This window comes from Chinchilla lanigera, unplaced genomic scaffold (genome assembly GCF_000276665.1).
Source record: "Chinchilla lanigera isolate Chin_1 unplaced genomic scaffold, ChiLan1.0 scaffold00066, whole genome shotgun sequence".
Lineage (NCBI taxonomy): Eukaryota > Metazoa > Chordata > Mammalia > Rodentia > Chinchillidae > Chinchilla > Chinchilla lanigera.
The window spans coordinates 6595255-6601465 of NW_004955467.1; positions in this window are offsets into that span (position 1 = coordinate 6595255).

The following is a 6211-nucleotide window of genomic DNA, read 5'->3' on the forward strand; positions in this document are numbered from 1 at the left end:
AGAAGAAGGGGCCGTTTGGGCCTGTTTATTCACTCCAGGAGCAAGAGAGAAGCTCATCAAGGAAGTTCTCGGTACAGTCACACTGTGAGCCTGGGTATAGAGAAGACACGGGGCCTCAGGTCTGATCTAGCTTATGTACAAACGGGTCAAGTATGCAGGATGTGGGGATCGATAAAGGAAATGACGATTAAAGCAAGAGTTAAGTATGGCAAGAAGTCAGCTGATGTTCCCAGCAGAGGAGCCCTGGCAAAGTCACATGTACCTAAGGGGCTCTGAAATTCACGGCAAGCCTTGTCTAAATATTTCTAATTGTTACCATGAGCAAAGCATATTATGAATAATAAGCCCAAATCATCAAGAAAAGGTAAAGACTATTCATTGTGCTCTGTTGAAGAGAACAGACAAAAGTCCACAAGTTCTATGATTCCCTTTATATAAAATATCCCGATGAGGCAAATCCACAGGAACGGATGTGTAGGCGCCAGAAGATGAGGTGAAGGAGAACACCCAGGGGCTGTGTAATGAGTGTGGCGTTCGCTTGGGGGCGCTGAAACGTTCTGACGCTGGAGAGCAGTGGCGGCTGCGCACCTCAGTAAACATAACAAAAATCACTTAACTTTTAGTAGGCGACTGCTATGGTGTGTGAAACAGGCCAGTAAAGCTCTAAAGATGATTGTAGGAAAGAATGGACTGCAACTCACCCATACTCCATTAGAAATTATTCCAAACCTCGACGATATAAAGGGATTAGATTCATTTACCTCGATAACTGAGAGCATGAAAACTTTCATTCTCAGGCATGTGGGAAAATAAGGTGTTCCTATGTTAGCAAGAGAGTGGAACGAAGTAACAAGACTAGAGAAAGTCCAGAGCATCGCTGCAATTCAGTGGAACCATGTACTCTCAGAGAAGGGACTAAGGAGATCGTATGACCATTCAGATATGTGCTCTTATTTCACGGATGAAGAAGCAGTGAAAAACAGCACGAAAGGCTTCAAAATGAAAATAAAATCTGTTTGTACCTCGATTCATTAGCCCTGCTCCCTAAAGTTGCCACCGTTTCCAGGTTCTTGTATGTCTTCCATAAATGTTCTATTCATGTTCCGGTACCTACACACATACACACACACACACCCCACTTCCTGATGGTCCAGTTAGACTAAAAACGTAGGAGGAAGAATATAAATTAATTTCAAGAAAGCGCTTCCTTAATGTAAGAGCACAACTTTAGTGAAACTGCCACATTTTTTAGTGTATATTCTCCGAAGCCAGCGCATGCTACCATTTCTTTGTGGTAGAAACACTATTTTCTATTTAAACCCAGAGGAAACAGAGCCTGAGAAGCTCATGCCTAGAGTCAGGGCTGGCATCCTATTGGTGCATGAGTGACGCTGAGTGTCACTTACGCAGTTCGCGGTGTGAATGGCAGGAACAATGTGGACGCCCTCACAGCCCCATTTGAACTTGCAGCTGCATGTCTCACACCTCCCTCCTTTCTAGATGAACACCAAATACATATCAGACAAGTCCATACCTATTTCTCTCATCTTAGGGTTTTCTTTCTCTACTTTTATTTAATTTTAATTTTATTTGATTCACAAAGACAAAAGCTGTACATATTTATGGGGTGCTGTATGATGTTTTGATACGTGTATGTATCGTGTGATATTGCAATCACAGTGGGTATGTCTATCTCTTTAGACATTCATCAACTCTCAATGGCGAAAACATTCAAAATCTTTTCCTCTAACTTCTTGACATGCACAGTATATCATAATTACCTGTTGTCACCCTACTGTGCACGGGCACACCTGAACTTCTTGTTCCAATCCAACTGTAACTTAGCCCCCACTGGTCAACCTCCCTCCCCTTCTTCCCTCCCCCCTGTTCTCCCAGCCTGGTAACCACCACTGTATCCCCAGCTTCTATGAGACAGACTCTTTAAGATTTCACATATGAGTGAGTGAGATCATACGGTATTAGTCTTTCTGTGCCCAATTTATTTCACATAACATAATGCAGTGGGGAATCCTCCGACCCTAGGTTTATGCGGGAGTGAGAGATGTGGAGACAGAGAAGCTGTGTGGGAGGATTATGGTAGCATATGGGGATGGAAGTCTACCTTTCCACGGGAAAAATCAACCTTGGCCCGAGGCAGCAGCTTCAGCACCTGATGGCTAAGTGGGGATGGTGCTATTGCGAAGATCACTACTCGGGCACACTTAGGAGGAAAAGGGACCTAAGTGCAAGCCTAGGCATAAGGATTGGCTTCCAACAAACTGTAAAGTGCCATACCAATCTGACAGGTAATATGCAACTCCACACAGGAACAAGACGATTGCCTTGAAACACAGCACCAAAATAGGAGGAATACAGCCCAGTTCCCAAAGTCCCCTTGAAGATTCTCTGCCCTCCAAGGCCTTTTAAGTCATGGTAATTGTAGATGGTGAGCAGGAGCTCTACAGCTCTCAAAATAAGATGACTCTCAAAAGAGTAAGGTCAGCAGATGCCATCTCCGTAAGGCCAGCCTGCAAGAACAACGGGATTAGCTGTCTACAGGGCAGCTCTCCAGAAGTAACCCGTCTTGCAGAGTGGTTTGGAGTAACCTTACCAAGGAGATTAATGTGCTTCTCTCCTGCATGTCATTAGCAAGCAGCAAAGGAAATTGACCCTGAGGAGACTGTATGTTGTGGTAACCAGAAAAGTAAATGGCTGGGTGGTGGGCTCTTGTGTATTTGGAAAGGAAAAGCTGGAAACTGAAGATCAATCTGTGTGTTGCCAGGGGCCCCAGCAGACACTGGTTCTGGATAAATGACCTTGATCTTTTATATAAGCTGGAATTATGATAATAGAAATCAGCCTCCTATGAGTTTGATTAGCATGAGCCAATTTCTGATCACGTGGTTAATCTTTTTCTTTTAGTGGAAAAAAGGTAAAACAAAATTGCACAATAGCTATTGTACATTTTGGACCTTATTTACTCTTGCGGTTTCTCACACCAGGGAGACAGTATGATGTTTACACATGTGAGTCTGATTTCCTTCACTTATGAGCGCGGTCTCTAGTTAACACTTGGTTAATCTTAAAAGCTCTGTTAAAAAAATGGTGCAGAGCTTGACCCTACCCTCCTCTCACTCAAGGCGTGCTGAGCACCTACTCTACACCAAGCGCCATGACAGGAACTGGCAAACCCAGACAAAGGACACAGTCTGTGCTCTCAGGGAGCTTCCAGGCCTGGACAGGAGGTAAATGTTATGCTTCCTATGGCTTGTACCTGAAAGAGCCGATCAGCCCCCTGCCCTGTTGCTGAATCAATACTTACTTTGCGTTTATACTCTCTACAGGAAATCAGAACATCAATTACTCTGAGATCTTGGAGGAACCTCAGACATCATCTTTCTTACAATTACAATCACCAAAGGAACTTTTAGGAATACAGATGCCTGGTGTGCAACTGCCCAGGTTTGCTCATTGAACTGGTTTGGAGATGGCCCCAGGGGCAAGATTTTAAGATTTGCCCAGGTGATTGAAAGATAAAGGCAGCAGTGAGGATTTCTGATCTTATCCAAACATTATATTTTCTAGATGGTGAAGCTGAGACCTAGGGAGCTAAAAGTAAGTGCCCAAATAACATTCCCATACGCTTAATGCCCACATAAATTCAGGGATTTAGAGCATTCTAGACCAGACTATGCTTGGTTTCAGGAAGTGGGTCCTGGATCCATCCCTTGCATATGAGCTTCAAAATAGTTGCCATAGCTACATGCATCTCTACAAATTTAATTGATTTTTTAAAAGAGTATTTTTTAAACTTAATACTATATAAGCTATATTCTTGGGAATAAAGTCTCATAAATACATCTTAGAACTAATAATTTAAAAGACAACATATTTAGCGGCAAGTCATCTTAGTTTGCTTCCATATCACACTTTGGACAAACATCACACACTGGAACACACACAACTAAGGTGCTAGGAACACTGGGAAAGTTCAAGGAGACCGAGTGTAGGCACTCAGGACTTGCTCACATGAGCGGCTGTAGATGCTGCAGGTGACCACAGGTACTGGGCAGTAGCTGTCCCTCAAGTCTGCCAAGCCCTTAGTGGTACTTAAATGTAGAAGACTGGTTAACAAGGCGTTGGAGTGAGGAAGGAGGAAGCAGTGATGGGAAGATTTGTTCCACCTCTTCTAGAAAGGCCACAGGTCGCTCTGTACCTACACACTATTCAAACAAAGCTGCCTACCCATCACCTGGAGTCTGCTGATGCAAAAACACTGGAATTGATTTAGGAGGAGGAGGAAATACCATTTCCAGAACAAAGTAACATCCCAGGGCTGCAGCTTAGATTAGATGGCATTATTTAGCCTTTTGGGTTCATAAAGATTCAACATTTTTAATTTATCATTCTACTCACCAAGACTTATTTCCTTTTTCTGAATAAGCTCATTAATCTTGCTATCTTGCTTAATATGTTGTAAATTGACATGCCATGGCTTGAAGGGAGAGAGAAAATAACATATCCACCAGTCTATCCTTAATTTCAGCTTCAGGATGAGTTAGTTTTTTGAGTTTTGACCAACATATTCTTCATAATCGAGCTTTGATGAAGAGGTTTCCTAATTTTTGAATTTGAGGAAAAAAGGATGAAAGGAATTGAAGAATCCATCCTCAAGTGAAATAAGATGACCTGGAATCCTTATTAAAACCAACTTTCCTGGAGAAACTCTAAGACCTTCACCATTTCTCCTTTTCCTTCTCTGTTTTAAAAGCTTTTTTCCCCATGGTACCAGTAATTGCACCCCTGGGAAAATCCCTTGTCTGGACTCTGATTCAGGTGCATAAGAAGACACAAACCAAGATGTTCAATGCAGTGATGTTTCATAGCAGAAAAAAATTAGAAATGTCTTGAATGTCCATCAACAAGAGAAGAGGTAAACTGTGGTAAAATCATCTAGGGGAATGCTACACAGAAATAATAATAAAAAAACCAGGGCCATGTATAACTAAAGAGAAAGAGTTAATGCAAAATAACAACAAATAACTATGTGGACAGCATCATATTTCTGTAGGTTTTAAAATACAAAACAGTGGTGCATATTGTTTATGGACATATGCATACATAATGAGAGTATAAAACATTGGACAGGAAGATACCCACCAACTTCAGGTAACAGTTGCTGCTAGGATGAAGGAAAGAGATAATGGTGCATTTTATTACTGCAGTTATTTTTTAAAGATCTGAAGCAAATATAAAAAAGTGTCTTAAATCTAGATGGTAGGTCAGAGCTATTTATTAAATTATTTTCAAACTTTTCTGTCAGTTTAAGACTTCCTAATTAAAAAATTATTCAAATTATTGAAGCTGTAAATCAAATGAATGTACATGAATTTATTGGGTGGAATTTATTTCTAACAGAAAGGTTACATTCTCTATACTGAGAACAAATGTGAAACAACTTTTTCAGGTAAGATGAGACACATAAAATTGGAAGGAAGAACTCTTTAGTTAAGGAAATAAGTTCAGCTTTAAAAGCCTTTTTATAGTTAAAAATAGTTAAAAGTATTTCACTTAGGAAACAATCTTGCTTTTAAAAAGTCTTTGGTAAGTGAATTATTTTAACCTTTTCTTTATTAAGTTTTCATAAAATGACAAAAGTAATATACACTATTTTAATAAGTCAAGCAATCAAGAGACAGTTTAAGAAGTTGACAGTTTCCTATCTCTTGATCCAATTACCCCCACCCCACAATAAAACTAAGTGAAAAGTATCAATTTGGCCCTTTCTTTATAAAACTTTTTAAAATTATTTTTGCACATTTTTTGATTAAAATGATTAAAATAATTCTTTTTATTATCTTCAAAGCAACATGTGGCTATTTTTTAAAAATACACAAAATTAAATAAGCAAAAGCAAGGCAAACAAAATATGTGAATGCATGGTTTGAATAAATTTAATATTTATATAAATCCTGAATCAAAGATTTAGGGCACATTCCCCTTGCTAACATTTATGTGGCTATTCTCATTTACAGCAGTGAGAGGATCTTGATGATCCTGAGGTAGTCAATATTTTGGGCTGATAAATCACCAGCCATGCAGTGAAGTTCAAGTGGGGGGCCACCTTTGACCCCAGAGCACAGCAGGGGTGCCGGTCAGAGACAGGATGTTCCCGCGCCTTCTGCCAAGCTGCTGGACAGCTGTGGCTCTC